Source organism: Cydia splendana, chromosome 11, assembly GCF_910591565.1.
Source record: "Cydia splendana chromosome 11, ilCydSple1.2, whole genome shotgun sequence".
In the NCBI taxonomy this organism is placed as follows: domain Eukaryota; kingdom Metazoa; phylum Arthropoda; class Insecta; order Lepidoptera; family Tortricidae; genus Cydia; species Cydia splendana.
In genome coordinates this window covers 2,017,704-2,036,099 of record NC_085970.1, presented here as the reverse complement: position 1 = coordinate 2,036,099, position 18,396 = coordinate 2,017,704, and the positions used below count along the sequence as shown (strand labels likewise).

The 18,396-nt window shown below is 38.3% G+C and overlaps 1 protein-coding gene across 1 annotated transcript in view; it reads right to left on the bottom strand.

Moving 5' to 3' along the window:
• LOC134794698 (uncharacterized) overlaps nucleotides 1–18,396 on the bottom strand; it is a 209,989-nt gene that overhangs the window by 91,873 nt on the left and 99,720 nt on the right. Inside the window, exon 2 of the mRNA XM_063766468.1 lies at nucleotides 2,957–3,014. The gene's annotated coding sequence lies outside the window, so the exon portion shown is untranslated. The remainder of the gene's footprint in view (nucleotides 1–2,956; nucleotides 3,015–18,396) is intronic.

Here is an 18,396-nt window from a genome sequence, read left to right as displayed (position 1 = left end):
GAGTTAGGGTAGAGTCATTATTTGGGAGTTAGGGTTATTTATTATTTCTTTCTTTATTATTATTTATTCTCTCACATATATTTTGGTTACACACAGTGTTAAAATCATTAGAGTGTTAACTGTTTTAAAATACAGAATAAAATTAAAGTTTAGTTGTAGTAGCATATGGATGGGTTACTGAGGCTCGTACATTAGATATGATTTAAAGGTAATACATTATTATATTGGGTGAGATAGGGGAACAAAGTTATTTGAGGACATACTAAATAATTTTGTTATATAGCTAGTGACAGGCGAAGCAGTTCACTAGTGACAATTTGAGCTTTTCTATATCGGGGTAACTAAGGGTATTAAATCATGTTTAATAGACGATTGCTTCAGTATTTCATACATTTATAGTAAGAATATCCAGATGAGTTTCTTGGCGTTTCTTCTTGTCTGAAAATAGGTTCCGAAACGCAGATAAAAGTAAATATTACATAGTGCTTAGAAATACCTATTAAAAACAAAACAAAATAAAATAGGTATTATTTAGTTTAGAGACCCGTCTTCATCCGAGGCGTGACAGTAGATAAAGTATGTTTGTACGTATTAATATTTGCATCATTTACATATAAATATTTTCCTTTAGACGATAACCCTTCGCGCCTACATTTTTTAAATTTGCCGCCTTTTTCTACTGACAAGATCTGCTTGACCAAGTATAACTTGATTATTTGTTTATATTTAAAATAGAGATGGCAGCCCCCGACGGATTTTCTTGGATTTTTTATTAAGTTTATAGCATCAATTCTTTAAGTCGGGGGTTTCAAAATTATTTTATCCTTTTTCAACTACGTTTTAACCGTCGTGGGTTTTTTCAAAAAATTTAATTTTGTTTTTTTTTTTAATTTTTGTTTCGGGTTGGTGTAGTGAAAATTTTTGTATTTACAAGGGGGCAAAGTTGTTGTTTAACCCTCGTGCTTTGAAACCCTCTGTCATTATGCTTCCCAATTCCAACTTACATATAAGTATTGTCTCGATTTCGCCAGCAAATAAAACAAGCTGAAATGAGCACAAGTGCCATAATGATGTACACAGGTGTCCAAACGGCATTGCTAGGACGCGCGACGACCTCGCTATCTGGGGCGAGCTTATTGTTTATGTGCTAGACAATGTATGAGGATGTTGACACAGCTGGTTATGACGTACGATGGAATTTTAGGTTCAAGAAAAATAATGTTTTTATGAAACTTTTCGATGCCTAGTTGAATAGTTATTGGAAATAATTGTTCGGCTTAATCTATATTTCCATTCTTTTTATGATATAGGAGGCAAACGAGCATACGGATCACCTGATGGTAAGCGATTACCGCCGCCCATGGAGACCCGCAACACCAGAAGGATTGTAAGTGCGTTGCCGGCATTTAAGATAGGGCTATTTTCTTTGAGGTCCATATTTTTTGGAATTAATTTCGCATCGTCCTACAAACCCGCGAGTCAATCAAAATCATTACAACATCTGCCCAGAATTGACATCTCACTTCCTAATCCCTTACACATAATTATAAACCAAATTATTCATGAAACAGAGTTCAAATTCATCTGTAAACTTCATGGCATTTAGGCTATTACAGGTAAAGCAAAGCTAATACGTAACATCGTAAAATATGAATAAATTACCTAAGTATCTCATTATACAAACATGGAATTCATATCAAATGTTATACCTACGCCATTAAATACATGGATTTAGAGCGTAGAGGTTAAATATATTAATAAGTATTTATTCTGCGACATTAAACAGCTAGGTACAGTCACCAGCTTCACCAACCACCAACAGTTATATTATGTTACACAACGAAGGCCGCAAAAATATCTGACACGATCTTATTTGTAGAGTCATAAGAGCGTGTCACATATTTTTGCGGCCTTCGAAGAGTAACATATTATTGCAGGTGACTGTACCATCAGACATTGATTACGCTTTAAACTGCCTTATTATAAATATTATCATCATAAATTGCATACGATTATCAGCACTCAAAAAAGAGTCTAAATGGTCGGCAACGCGCATGTGATAACTCTGAAGTTCCAGGCGTCTAGTTTACGGTAACCGCGAGGGAAGTATAGCACGTGCTCGTCCATACAAAAAAAGAAAACGCTTTTCCACTTCTAAATATTTTCCATTCTCCGTGATTTTTATATTAGTGTTCCGTACAAAACTTTGTTCACGGAACACTTATTTAGTATGTTACTGACACAATCTTTTTTTTTTTTAAAAGCGAAATCTATTATTAATGTAGAATATACATATTATGCTGAAGCGATCGACATCAAAATCAAAGTGATATGTTAAGCTTTAGTTAATGGAAAACGTTTTCCGAAATGGAAATTGTATGAAGAGTCTAGATCTAGAACAAACACAACAGATAGTCTTATCGCTAAGAAGCGATCTCTTACAGATAAACTATTGACATAATATAGGTAGCCAGTACGTGGGCCATACTGAAAGTTTCTAGATTCTGATATTGTATACAAAAAAAAAATGCATTTATTTCATTACTTTTTACGTCAGTTCTTAGGTATAAACTTGGTCAAGCAGATCTTGTCAGTAGAAAAAGGCGGCAAACTTGAAAAATGTAGGCGCGACGGCATAGCTTCTCATAGAAAATTTGAATTTCGCGCCTTTTTCTACTGACAAGAATTGCTTGGCCGTCTATATATACGTATGAAGACGACTTATTTTTTTCTAAGTGGCCAGTCCAGGAATTTTCAGTATGCCTCAAGTATCTAAGTGGCATGCTCTCGTTTCGGAGGCCAAGATCCTCTTTGGATCGCTGAGCCATATTAGTTAGTTAGTTAGTTAAGTATCTAAAATAGCAAGATAGCAACATAGACGGAGTGAAACTAGTTGCTGTCTGGTTAAATAGTTCTGCTGGCTGTACTAAAATGTGTCGGTATGTAGGGTACTTACCCGCTAGTTCAGGGGTTTGTTTCGCCCCCAGTTGCCATGGTGACGGCCTCGGCGCGACCTGCAAATAAAAAGTACCCTTAATTATCTCAAGCCGAAAAACAGCCCAAACATACAATCGATATACTAACAACACTCTAACCATCGGTGGAACTTATGTCGTTGTACCATCGAGAGAGGTAGCAATCTTTCACAAATTAGCACAAGCGTAGCAATCTTTCACAAATTAGCACAAGCGTAGCAATCTTTCACAAATTAGCACAAGCGTAGCAATCTTTCACAAATTAGCACAAGCGTAGCAATCTTTCACAAATTGCTGGTGTTCATTATAATATTTGACATCGGTGGACCTTATGCTTTTTGTAATAAGGATGAAGGACAAATCACACAAATCACAAATCAACACACAAATCAATCAATCTGTGAGTTGCACAAATCTCTGTTTTGACATTTTGCTGGGACATCAGTCAGCCGCGACCAAGCTAACTAATACAACAAACGTTAAACTTAAATTACTACTTTGAAATTTTGATATAATGCAAGCAATGCAATTGTTCATAGAAATTGTCTTTACATTCTAAATCAATTATACCACGAATGCTTGCAATTATAACGTATCCAATTAGTAAAACCAAGTTCACTAAATCGAATATAATTTTGCGAAATAATTTGAATTCTGTGAAATTCTTCCAAAACAAAAGCAATGAAATTCAGACTTGGAAATGATTTGGAATAAATTTTACTTGTGATCTTAAGGGTCCTCCAATAGGGACAAGGTTTCAAAGAGGTTTTGTGGTGTATTCATGTAATATATAATGGATTTTGAGAGATAATAGGGTATATCGTTCACGTGCCAGACAAATATAGTTAAAATCGTATTTGGAGCATTCCAAGAAATTGTCTACCGTTTGTCCCTTGTCCCGTACAAACGCGAATTTTCTGAAGATTTGCAGGTATAAGAGTTTCCTTTTCTATGACAAATGGTCAAAAATATGCACAGAAAAATAATCGACTGCTTTAAATGCCGAAAAAAATGTCGCAACACAGGAAATAAAATGCGTTTTGTACGGGACAACCCATTTATAAAAAACCGAACAAGTGCGAGTCGGACTCGCCCACCGAGGGTTCCGTACTTTTTAGTACATATGTGTTGTTATAGCGGCAACAGACATACATCACCTGTGAAAATTTCAACTGTCTAGCTATCACGGTTCGTGAGATACAGCCTGGTGACAGACGGACGGACGGACGGACGGACGGACGGACGGACGGACGGACGGACAGCGGAGTCTTAGTAATAGGGTCCCGATTTTACGCTATACAAATATTTTTCAGTTATCAGTATAAAATAGCATTTTTCACTTCACTACGAATAAAATATAGAACGATCTAACGAGTAGATATAAAGGACTTAAGTACATCACTTACATATTTACTTTTTTTTTTTTTCATTTATTTATTAACACAAAATATATACATTCAAAGAATTATGACAGCGAACAAAGCCCCCTGAGGCTTAACTGCCGCTGTAATCGCTCTTATTTACTCTTAATATTATATTAAGCTATGGAGTATTTCATTTCACGAAGTCGGCAATCATGTTCCTTATTATGAGGTGTTAGAGTCTAGATTCCGCAAGTGCCCCGTCTTCGTGATATGAGATATTCCTATAAGTGTGTCGTATACATATAATTTACTTAACTGAGATATAGGGCTTTCAATATTTGTTTACACTTATTACTCTACACTTTAGACTGTACAGTCTACAGTCTAACTTTTCGACAGTCAGTCCCCGAGAAAATCGCATTTAACCGATCTGCAAGACTGAATTAATCCCATAAGTGTTCCGTGAACAAAGTTTTACGGAGTATTTAAAACGGTTTATCAATCAAAGCGACCTGATTTTAGTTCTCTTGAGTGTATCACTTGTTTTGGCTGAAATTTCTTATGAAATAGGCGCAAAGGAATGCAGATGCCTTTGATTCTCGCTCCAGCGCTCGCGGGGAAACTAGGGCAGGTTGCAACAAAGACCCACGTGTGTTTAGTATAGATGGACTTAAGAAATAACTGACTTTCACGATTTTTAGGGTTCCGTACCCAAAGGGTAAAAACGGGACCCTATTACCAGACTCCGCTGTCCGCCTGTCTATCTGTCACCAGGCTAATCTCATGAACCGTGATAACTAGACAGTTGAAATTTTCACAGATGATGTATTTCTGTTGCCGCTAATACTAAAAACAGAGTATAATAAATATTTAAGTGGGGCTCCCATACAAACGTGTTATTTGTCATTTTTTGCGTAATGGTACGGAACACTTCGTGCGCGAGTCCGACTCGCACTTGGCCGGTTTTTTTACACATTATTAAATTGTACAACGGGACTTAATCCCGTATTTAAGTTTTAAGATTTACCTCCGACGTTCGAGGACGGCGTTGTCCCCGTGGTCTCGGGGAAGACTGGCTCAAGTTGACATTAGGGGTCATCCATTAATTACATCACACGTTTAGGGGGAGGGAGGGGGTTAAGAAAGTGTGACATGTTGTGACAAGGGGGAGGGAGGAGTAACAAACTTTGTGACGTCACTTTAACTTCATCAGTAACCGAAAATTTATTTAAATTATTTAATTCCCTGTATAGTTAAATAACAAGTTTTTGGAACGATAATCGTTTTTATTAGTTTAATTTTCTTTCCTAATCAGTTTTGGATTATAAAATTACTTAATATTTCTTTTGTCAAAAACATTTTGATAAAATATGAATACAAAAAATTCGATTTTCCAACTCGTTGAAAAATTGTGACGTCACACCAGGGGGGGAGGGATTTGCCAAATGTGACCAAGTGTGACAGGGAGGGGGGAGGGGTCAAAAAACCTATAAATTCGTGTGACGTAATTAATGGATGATCCCTTACCATCTTCTAGCCGCGCGACAACTTCAGTCTCAACCAACAGTCACGGCCCGATTCGAACTTTAAGAAACGTCAATGAATAGATCTAGAAACGATATGGATTAGATATGTCAGTATCAACAGTGACGTTTCTTCAAACAAAAACTTCACTTTTGACACTGACACATCTTAATCCATATCGTTTCTAGATCTATTAATTGACGTATCTTAAAGTTCGAATCGGGCAGTCAGTCAGTTTTGATGCCAACTTTAGCCAGTCTTCTCCGAGACCACGAGGACAACACCGTCCTCGAAACGTAGGAGGTCAATCTTAAGACTTAAGAAATGTCCATTGTCTATGAAGTTGTGACAAAATGAGTATAAAATAATTGAATGCTGAATTTGAGATGAGTTCCGCAACCATTGCGTGATACAGACGAGGAAATGATCCTTATTTTAAAGCTATTCTCAACTTTATATCGTTACAATAAGATTTAGTGTACACGGGGATCGATGAGAAAGGTATTGACATTAATATAAATGCTTCGTTGTTAGAATTAGTACATTATGGTACAAATGCTAGAAGCGCTGGTGGCATAGCGGTAAGAGCGTGCGACTTTCAATCCTGAGGTCGCGGGGTTCAAACCCCGGCTCGTACAGTCGAGGACATTTTTTCACCTTATTTCAATGGGTTAAGGTGAAGAAATGTATGCATATTTATGTCCTCGACTGTACCAATGGGTTTTTTTAAAGGTCAGATAGCAGTCGCTTTCGTAAAAACTAGTGCCTACGCCAGTTCTCGGAAATAGTTGCCAAGCGGACCCCAGGCTCCCATGAGCCGTGGCATAATGCCGGGATAACACGAGGAAGATGATGACATTACGATACAAGTACGAAAAATATTAAATTCGCAACGAGCAGCGATAAATTAAAACACGACCGGAGGACTCTATTTTAAGCTAACAAGTCGGACTGAAGCAGACTTTAAGTAATAATTTGTAACCACACCTAATTATTACAATAAGCTTTACTAGGTCACTGAAATAGATTTATTAGGTAAGTAGTTACATTAATACCTAAACGACGACATTTAACGTTAACGAAAAGCCTTAAGAGCGCTCTTACAAGAAAAGTCGAAATAATGCAAAATTGATGATACTAGTCGACGAAATTCAGGACTTTGCGCTCATTATTAGAAACAATGAGTACTTGTTCCAGTAAAAGCGTCTTCTTATCTTTATAAATATCGTTGTAAATATTAGAAAAAGGACTTATTAAATTAGTAATGATTTTTTTTCTGATGGTCGTTTCCGAAAAACCCCGTGAAGCACTGAATGGCGAGCTCTTATTTGGAAACGTTGAGAATTTTACTCTGCTAAACCTGGCTATTTTGTATTACTAATACCCTGTACTTTAGGCATATCAAACTATATTTTTCCTACATACCTTTGAGAAAGAGAAAATCAAAGTAAAACGAACTCGATTTTCTCTCCGAAACAAGTGTCAATTCCTACGAAAATCCACTTAATATCGAAGTCATTTTCATACTCAAGCAATCTGCAACGTTTGCTTATACTGTTGGTATACATTAGTGTTTATGAAATTCTACTATAATTTTTTGGCAATTTTTTGAAAACTACTCTATATTACCGATGACGCGCGCTGCGCCAGCTCAGTGCCGCGGCAGAGCTTGTAGAGGCAGGACGTGTGTCGGTCGGCTCCGCACATTTTCAACGGCGACGACGAGGTTTTTTATCATTGTGTGCGGCGGGCGCCGTGTAAAACTCTATACTGTGTGCGTGTAAACCGCAACGAGAGACTTTGATCCTAGCACCGTTTTTATAGTATTATAATTTATAATGGTACAGTTTAATAAACTACCGGACAGGATTAAAAATATTTGAAACGACCTGACATTCTATATGTATTTATTTGACTCAAGATAGTACTCAGGGTCTGATGATGGAGCCGGAAGGTGGTCACCGGTACCAATCAACCATGCAACTAAACCACTTCGTGTTTAGGCTCGTTTTATTCATCTCAACAAGATCTTTGACACAAGATAGTACTCAGGGTCTGATGATGGAGCCGGAAGGTGGTCACCGGTACCAATCAACCATGCAACTAAACCACTTCGTGTTTGGGCTCGTTTGATTCGGCTCAACAAGATCTTTGACTTAAGATAGTACTCAGGGTCTGATGATGGAGCCGGAAGGTGGTCACCAGTACCAATCAACAATGCAACTAAACCACTTCGTGTTTAGGCTCGTTTTATTCGTCTCAACAAGATCTTTGACTTAAGATAGTACTCAGGGTCTGATGATGGAGCCGGAAGGTGGTCACCGGTACCAATCAACCATGCAACTAAACCACTTCGTGTTTGGGCTCGTTTGATTCGTCTCAACAAGATCTTTGGCACAAGATAATACTCAGGGTCTGATGATGGAGCCGGAAGGTGGTCACCGGTACCAATCAACCATGCAACTAAACCACTTCGTGTTTAGGCTCGTTTGATTCGTCTCAACAAGATCTTTGACACAAGATAGTACTCAGGGTCTGATGATGGAGCCGGCAGGTGGTCACCGGTACCAATCAACCATGCCACTAAACCACTTCGTGTTTAGGCTCGTTTTATTCGTTTCTATAAGATCTTTGACACAAGATAGTACTCAGGGTCTGATGTTGGAGCCGGAAGGTGGTCACCGGTACCAATCAACCATGCAACTAAACCACTTCGTGTTTAGGCTCGTTTGATTCGTCTCAACAAGACCTTGGACACAAGATAGTACTCAGGATCTGATGATGGAGCTGGAAGGTGGCCACGGGTACCAGTCTACCATGTAACTGAACCACTTCGTGTTTGGGCTCGTTTGATTTGTCGCAACAAGATCTTTGACACAAGGTAGTACTGAGGGTCTGATGATGGATCCGGAAGGTGGTGACCGGTACCAATCAACCATGCAACTAAACCACTTCGTGTTTGGCTTCGTTCGATTCGTCGCAACAAGATCTTTGACACAAGTTAGTACTCAGGGTCTGATGATGGAGCTGGACTGTGGCCACGGGTACCAGTCTACCATGTAACTGAACCACTTCGTGTTTGGGCTCGTTTGATTTGTCGCAACAAGATGTTTGACACAAGGTAGTACTGAGGGTCTGATGATGGATCAGGAAGGTGGTCACCGGTACCAATCAACCATGCAACTAAACCACTTCGTGTTTGGCTTCGTTCGATTCGTCGCAACAAGATCTTTGACACAAGTTAGTACTCAGGGTCTGATGATGGAGCTGGACTGTGGCCACGGGTACCAGTCTACCATGTAACTGAACTACTTCGTGTTTGGGCTCGTTTGATTCGTCGCAATAAGATGTTTGACACAAGATACTACTCAGGGTCTGATGATGGAGCTGATGATGATAGACAGGTACCCGTCGCCACCTTCGCGCTCCATCATCAGACCCTGAGTACTACCTTGTGTCAAAGATCTTGTTGAGATGAATAAAACGTGCCTAAACACGAAGTGGTTTAGTTGCATGGTTGATTGGTACCGGTGACCACCTTCCGGCTTCAACATCAGACCCTGAGTACTATCTTGTGTCAAAGATCTTGTTGAAATGAATAAAACGAGCCTAAACACGAAGTGGTTTAGTTGCATGGTTGATTGGTACCGGTGACCACCTTCCAGCTCCATCATCAGACTCTGAGTATCACCTAGTGTCAAAGATCTTGTTGAGACGAATCAAACGAGCCCAAACACGAAGTTGTTTAGTTACATGATAGACTGGTACCCGTGGCCACCTTCCAGCTCCATCATCAGACCCTGTGTATCTTCAGTGTCAAAGATCTTGTTGAGACGAATCAAACGAGCCTAATCATGTTACTACATGGTTGATTGGTATCCGTGACCACCTTAATCATCATCAGATCCTCAGTACCAGTTCGTTTTTAAACCCTCGTTGATACAAACTTTACAACCTATAGGTACCAAATGCAATGACGAAACATGTAAATAAGCGAGTAGGTACCTATAATTTCTTTCGAGTAATATACCTTCATAAGTACGAGTATGGGGCTATTCATAAATTACGTCGTTTCAAATGGGAGGAGTGGGGGGGGGGGGGGTCTGGACATCGGATGATGGTAACATGACGTAGGAGGAAACAGATTCATCCGAAGCTTGATTTTTGGATGATTTGAGGGGTGGGGAAGGTCAAAAATCGTCAAAAATAGATGACGTAATTTATGAACAGCCCCTATGTACATTTGCACTGCATTTAGTATTTTCGTACTTACCAAATAACAGTTTTAGAACTTTAAAAGTTAAGTACAGTTAGTGTTGTTATGGTTGATTTCAATATGCTTCGCGAAGGATCAAGAATGTTTAATCCATCATTGTAGTGCGAGTGTGGCAGAAGGGATCGGCATACTGAGCTCGCACGGACTGCCGCAGCGCGTAAAATACCTAAACTCGCTCAACGCCGAAATGTAATAGCGCTCTTAATAATCACCCGTTCCACCGTTCGCTTCGCAGGGCACTGCCCTTTGCAAAGGACGTCCTATTGAAATATGGGATTTTAGGGACCTGCGACCTTATTAAAAGGTTGCAAATTATTTGCTAGGATATCTATCTTCGTATAGATTAGATTAGATTAGATTTATTTATTTCACAACATATGATTACAGTACAAATTACATTAATGTCAATTTATAAGAATCTATATTGTGATCGTCAGAAATAAATTTAAATAATAGCAAGATAATCCAAATAAATTAATTTCATTAATAATACATAATATGAAAAATTTCACCTGAGAAGGATCGTCAAATAATAACAATAATAAACAAAGACAATGTCAAGAATAGGTATGCGAATATAAATTATACAGTTATGTCAAAAAATTCACTTATTGAATATAATGGGTTGTCCAGTAAAAAGTTTCTCAATCGACGCTTGAATGTTGTATCGGATGTTTCCGTCCTTATTTCTGCAGGTAATCGCTCATAATAAGTCGGACCGATAACACGCGGGTTTTTTGCTGCAAGCGCCATGCGACGTGGAACTGTTCGTAATCGACCTGTAGTTCTAATGTTTATACCAGATACCTCAACGCGTTTAAACAAAGATAAGTTATTTCTCACGTAGATAATGATTTCGAATAAATATAATGAGTAGTGCGTCATTATTTTATGCGTTACAAAAAGGTCTCTGCATGAATGTCTACGCTTCACACCCGCTAGCGTTCGTATTGCCTGTTTTTGCATAATAATCTATATGTATAATGTTATATGTAATGGCTCCTCTACACGATGGCCCGGCGCTGGACCAGCGAGATGGCCATGCGATGGTTATGGCTCCTCTACAATGGCTCGGCGCTGGACCAGCGACATGGCCATGCGATGGTTGAGAGCACGCACTATGGAGGCTACGTGTAGATGCGTACGCCCCATTGCTGGTCTATTACCTCTGATGTGCGGACGAAAAACCCACCGTGGCCATCCCATCGCCATCCCGCCGCGCCATAAACCATCCGACACCCGCACTACCCTCTATACGCTGGCCCATCTTAAAGGCCAGTATGATGGCCCATCGTGTAGAGGAGCCATATAACAGTTCGGTTACTGAGATACAGAGAGACAACGCGAACCGACACCGATACGAGATTGAAATTTGAAAAACATAAAAATATAATATCATGTAAACATTGTAAACGGATTATATCGCGTATAATGAATTTAAAATACATTCCAACGTTTTGAACCCATTACAGACCTAACCCGCTTTGAAACTCTTCAAGCTGACATTATTTAGACTTTTAGGTCCCTTTTTTGCTGAAACATAGATATTTGGTCAAACGTCCAAATAATGACCATAAAACGTGATTTATTCGCATGATATTCAGATTCGGCTTTTTACTTTAAAATTTGGGCTGAATATCAACGAGTTCGGTTCGGATCTTAGAGGATATAACCACGGAGTAGCCATTAACAGGCGTTCCCCTCTGTCGAAAATAGGCGGCCAATGGTCATACCACATTGTATGGACTGACGTTTATCTGACATGGCTATTTTTACGTTACGTATACCTACATTTGACGTGCCCCTTCCCCGCAAAAATCGGCAGACTATTTTGTACCGAAAATTACTCTCCGTTTGGTTATATCCTCTAAGGTTCAGATAAATGTTTTTTGCTGACGGTAATAAATTAAAGAACTTTGTTAGGATTTACCCATTTCAAGATATATGAGATAAGGATTCTAATTCTCACAGCTTACAATAACATCGACTGTGAATTAAGACCTATTAAGCGTTATAGTTAGGGAGGCGAATAGGGGAATTTTCGGCAATACTCGAGCGTGGCAGTTTAAGATATGAGAGATACCTTAGACCTAATAGAACAACCTTGTAAAGTATTTAGCTCTATATGTAGTGACGCGCGCCTAGGATAGACGATCAGATTAGTAAAAAAAATGGATAGTCTGAAATACTCGAGCGCCTCAGATTAAGATATTGGGGGTTGATTTTAGTGTTTAAAGACTAAATTTAACTAATCTGACGATAAGTCCTTGACGCCGCCGAGTTATAGGGTCGCGAACTTGTAAAAAAAAAACGTTAATCCGGCATTCTCGAGCGCGATTTTTTTATTTTTTATTTTGAAGAATATAATCTAAAACTTACTAAAAATACAAAATCTGCCGGTTTCCGCATGACCGGAAGTGTGGAGGAGCCATTTCGTCTTCCTAAGAACGCGTTGCGGCATATAAGTCGCGAACGATACATTTTACAAAAAAAAAGTTTAAATAAACAAAAAAGGTAATTTTATTGTCATTCTTAAATTCCCCGTTTTATCAAGGAGAAAGAAAGGAAAAAAAAGAAACCAAAAAACCTTTTTCGGTCAGATTAAGAGAACCCACCAACATTTTTGTCAGATTAAAAAAATATGCTTTCAGGATACCGAGATAAACCTCCCCTATGAAAATCTGACGCGCTCGAGTATTTCAAAAAATCTTTTTTTTTTTGCATTTTCAAAAATTCATCGTAACTTATCGTCACGCCGAAATCGTCAGTTTTTTTAAAGGAAGCTTCCTTGGGGCCTACTTAACACCCCTTCCGAAAATCTGACGCGCTCGAGTAAATTTTTTTTTTTGCATTTTTGACTACTTTATATGCCTACCCCCACCACGCAAACCGGCAGATTAGTATACCGTTGTTATCAGAGGCACTCGGGGCATACGTAGTATGAATATCTGACGCGCTCGAGAATGCCCAAGTAACTGTTTTTTTTAACATTTTTGAAAAACCGTACACGCCAAACCCACCGCTAAAATGGTTTTTGCCATACGAGCTTTTCTTTTCGAAATTATTTTATCTTTCGATTTTGATAGGTCTCGACGGCGCCGTTGAATTACGCCATTTAGCTACCTCGCCTCCCTAACTATTACGGCCATTGCGGCATTTGATCACGAGAACACAGCATTTGACATAGGTACTAGAAATGATAGGTCAAATCAAATTCCTTTGTTTTTGAGACATGTTCAAAATATCAATGTCATTATCAAATCGATATTGATACGCATTATTAATTAATAACATTTTCACAGAAAAGGCATTTTTTGTAACAAAACAGATTGATTTTATGCTGGCCGTAATCTCTGGTTTTTGAACCCGTCATAGAGGGTTTATGATATGGGTGTACAGAATACAGACATTTATTGGTAAAATTAAAAGTACATTTTACAAGTCAGAATAAAATACAAATTATACAAGTAATAAAACAATTATAGTTCAATAAAATAACAATAACAAACAATCATAATTTTCGTTTCACAGTGCTGGGTCAATGATCTTTGGTTAAGGTTATACACATAAACTCATCTATTGAGTAGCATGCGTGTTCAGTAAGCAATAATTTAAGATTATTTTTGAAAATCGAGTCACTATTCGAGTCCTTTAATGTAGACGGGAGTGAATTGTACAGCTTTGGTCCGATTACACTAAGCGACCGTCGCGACTTAGCGAGTCGGCAACTCGGAGCAACCAGTAGGGGAGACCTGCGGGGCGGCCGGTCACAGGTACGTATAGCTATGCATTAGTTTTATACGTATGTATATTTGCTCTGACGTACATACAAGCCGACAGCCGACAGGACAGTAGACTGTAGATAAATAAGTACCGTAAAATGGGGTGAGTAGGGAGAAAACTGACATTCAAACCTCGATAACATTTTATTTTTACATATGTAAACTATATATAATAAATGTTCCATGCGTTTGTATTTTAGTTTTTTTTATGATTTTGGCTAGTTCCATTTCATAACTTTACCGATAAACACAAAATCCCTCCTCACCCCGTAGTACCTCGTAGTTGGGGTGAGATGGGATTTCATACAAAGGTGATTTTGGAACATTGCTGGATCGAATTTTTTTTCTTATGAATATCACTATAGCTCCATTTGTAATACGAATACATTATTTAGGTAGCAGTAGCCTTTAAAAACCATCTCACCCCCCTGGCACTCTTCTCTCCCCATTTATAACCCAACTCTCCACGCAATCCCTACTCACCCCATTTTACGGTAAATAATATAATGATAATTGAAAAGCATATTATAATGTAACTATTTCATTATAAATTCTACAGGTTTTACCAAGGATTCACATTATCCGTAACAATTAAGAACCGTCCATTAATTAATGTCAGTCCCAAATGCAGCAAAAAGCATTTAAATGTAATGCAAAACAGATATTATTATGCAAAACAGAATATTGTACTAGAAATCCATTTGTATATGTGACTGTTTGTGTTCTAAAAAAACCGGCCAAGTGCGAGTCGGATTCGCGCACGAAGGGTTCCGTTCCGTATCATTACAAAAAAAACTGCAAAAATCACGTGTGTTGTATGGGAGCCACACTTCAATATTTACTTTATGTTGTTTTTAGTATTTGTTGTTATAGCGGCAATAGAAATACATCATCTGTGAAAATTTCAACTGTCTAGCTATTACGGTTCATGAGATACAGCCTGGTGACAGACAGACGGACGGACGGACGGACGGACAGACGGACAGACGGACAGACGGACGGACAGACGGACAGACGGCCGGACGGACAGACGGACAGACGCACAGACGGACAGCGGAGTCTTAGTAATAGGGTCCCGTTTTTACCCTTTAGGTACGGAACCCTAAAAGTAGTTTTGTCTTTTTACCCGACTACGGCGAAAGCGGGTTATTTCAATTAGCGCATTCGATCATTTCTAATCGGCCTAGAAAGTTAAAAAATAGACTTTTTTATAAAAGCACGGCATTAAAAAGGCTTGTTAATTAAAATTCTTTAGTTTATTTTATGGTGAATTTAATAACATTGATACATAATTGGAATGCCTAACCAAGATGAGAATCGTACCTATTCTGTATCAAACCACTCTCAGATATCAGTTTTTGGTTTTATTTCATGTGATAGATATTTTAATCTTATTAATGTACCTAACATAGTGTGTAATATGTAAGATAAGATAAGATAAAAAATAGTTTATTCAAGTAGGCATATTACAATGCGCTTATGAACGTCAAATAAAGCTATACCGGCTCCAACCCTACACCTCTGCCTCGAGAAGATTTAAATCCCCCGTCAATTGGAGGAGGGTATCCCAATACGGGACCGGCAACAAACTCGGCGGGACACATCTTTTCAAAACATTATTACATCTTATAATTAACATGCATTACGAATAAATAAGAAAAATACAATTTAAATTACTATGGAATTCATGCAATTATACTCAGTAAGTATATAACTTTTTCACCTCAGCAGCTCGAACAAGGGTACTTTGCTTCTTAAAAATAGTGAGCAAAATGCGATTTTGCTCACTGAGTGAGACAAAATGACATTCAAGTGACCTTTATAGTCAAATGTCATTTCAACATGCGGGGTCTAATACAAGTTCGAAATACTTGGGTTCTATTATCTCTGTCCCTTTCACACTGTTAGCAAAAAGAAACAGACGAAAAAAAGTTTAAACGACATTCAACGGTATATTGACTGTTTATAATAGACCCCCGAAAAACTTCAGAACGCATCGTTCCAAACCACGTACGAGCTCCGTACGAGTATGAATTCTTAATAATTATTTAAATAAAATAATGTTTAAGATTTGATAAAAATACTATATTTTAGGTATTTTATTGTACAATTAAAATAATGAACTCAAAAAATACACAGATTAGCACGCAAAATTAATTATTTTACTTTTAAGAATTTCTACTATAGTTCACAAATAGTACGTATCCGCAATTCGGACCGTATCTTAAAAAGTTTTGTTTTTTACAAAAAAAAAGTTGTCGGTTGAAGTGTCAGTTGATCAATTCGTTATTTCCATATTATTTTACTGAAATTTATTATTACGTTTTGTTTTTGTGTTCGATTGCGGTAATTAAACTTAATTGTTTGTATATCTTAAGAAAACATTATTGCATAGGTATTAAGTGACGAAGAAGGATTACATTTTTCAAGTTGTCTAATAGGTATGTTCTCACTGCTAAGGTGTGAAAAATTTTGTGTACTACACGAGATCAAAGTTATTTACATCTCGTGCGCTTTTGAGTCCCTTACTACGCTCAAGATTCTAAATTAGATTCACTCGCTACGCTCTTGAATCTATTATAGAATCTTTCGCTTGCACGGGACTCAATATAAGCACTCGAAGAAATATCAAACTTTGATCTCTTGTTGTACAAATAACTATACTCTTGTTTGTTTCAGAAATGAGGAGATCCGTAGACGAACTAAAGTCACCGACATAGCCCACCGGATTAGCAAGCTGAAGTGGCAATGGGCAGGCCACATTGCACGCAGAGAAGATGGCCGATGGGGTCGAAAAGTGCTCGAGTGGAGACCACGGACTAGCAAGCGCAGCGTAGGACGTCCACCCACAAGATGGACAGACGATCTTGTTAAGGTCGCCGGAAGACGCTGGATGCGGGTCGCTTCCAACCGGCACGTATGGAGGTCCAAGGGGGAGGCCTATGTTCAGCAGTGGACGTCTTATGGCTGAGATGATGATGATGATATAACTTTATAGAAATATGATAAAAAAAACATATATGTACCTACATGAAATCATACAAATACGTAGCTCTTTCAGAAAACATATCAAATTCTTACAAAAGTAAAAGAAAATAAAGTCAATAAAAGAAATGAGAATACATATTGTATCAATCTGACTGATTGTTATGAGATGCCTTCATAAAGTTTGATGTGCTTTCTTATCTGAGCTGAGTCACCTTTAACTCTACACATAATACAATGCTTTTAATTGCTACTGGGGAGTGTCCTTAGTTCCTTGGAGCTTGGGACGGATGTTGGTGTGGGATGCTACCTGCGTAGACACACTGGCACCATCCCACGTCCAACGGACTACTGTAAAAGCGGGCGGAGCGGCGGAAAGCGCCGAAATTCTAAAACGTAACAAATATAAGAGCCTCGGTAGAGAGTACCATTTTGTACCATTTGGAGTTGAAACTCTAGGTCCATGGGGTCCCAGCGCGCATAAGTTGTTCGCAGAAATCGCGAAGCGTCTGGTTGACGTAACTGGTGACCGAAGAGCTGGCGGCTACCTCGCACAACGTATCAGCATTGCGATACAGCGAGGAAATGCCGCCAGCATCCTTATTGGTACAATGCCTCAAGGGCCTATTTTAGATTTAAGCTAGTTATTAATTTCGTTTAGTAGTACCACTGTATATATATTGTATGTAAATAAATGATTTAAATTGCTACTTGTCGTTATTACAGTTTCTGGTTTGGACCATGCATGTTTGTCTGTCAAGTAGTCCTCGACTCTGTAATAAGCCTTCAACATCAATGACTTTTTTTAGGTAATTCTTAAGAGCTGGAAAGGGTAATCTTAAAGCATCCTCAGGTAACTTGTTATAAAAATGAATGCATTGCCCAACGAATGACTTTTGTACTTTACGAACACGAAACTTTTTGATAGCAAGCTTATTTTTATTTCTAGTATTATAGTTATGGACATCAGAATTCTTAGTGAAGGAGTCTAGATTCTTAACAACATAAATAATACTATCATATATGTATTGGGAAGCTACAGTTAAAATATTAATTTCTTTGAAAAGTTCTCTTAATGATTCATATCTATGTATGTCGCTTTATCGCACATAAACAAGTTTACACAAAATAGACATAAAAAAGTAAAAGACGTAGAGTCGGACCAAGAAAAGTCTGCAGCGGATTTGATAGCCCACGCCAAACGGAGTGGTCATTAACAGGTGTTCCCCTCTGTCGAAAATAGGCGGCCAATGGTCAACCACATGTCAATCACATGGCTATTTTGACGTTACGTATACAGTTGATGTGCCCCTCCCCCGCAAAAAACGGCAGTGTACTATTTTGTACCGAAAATTATAGTCATGGCGTCTCCGTTTGGTTATATCCTCTAAGGCCCACGCAGTGCAAATGTTATTAATACGTCATAATTTCATAGAGGTTTGACATTTAAAATAACACTTTTACTGCGTGGGCTATCAAATCCGCTGCAG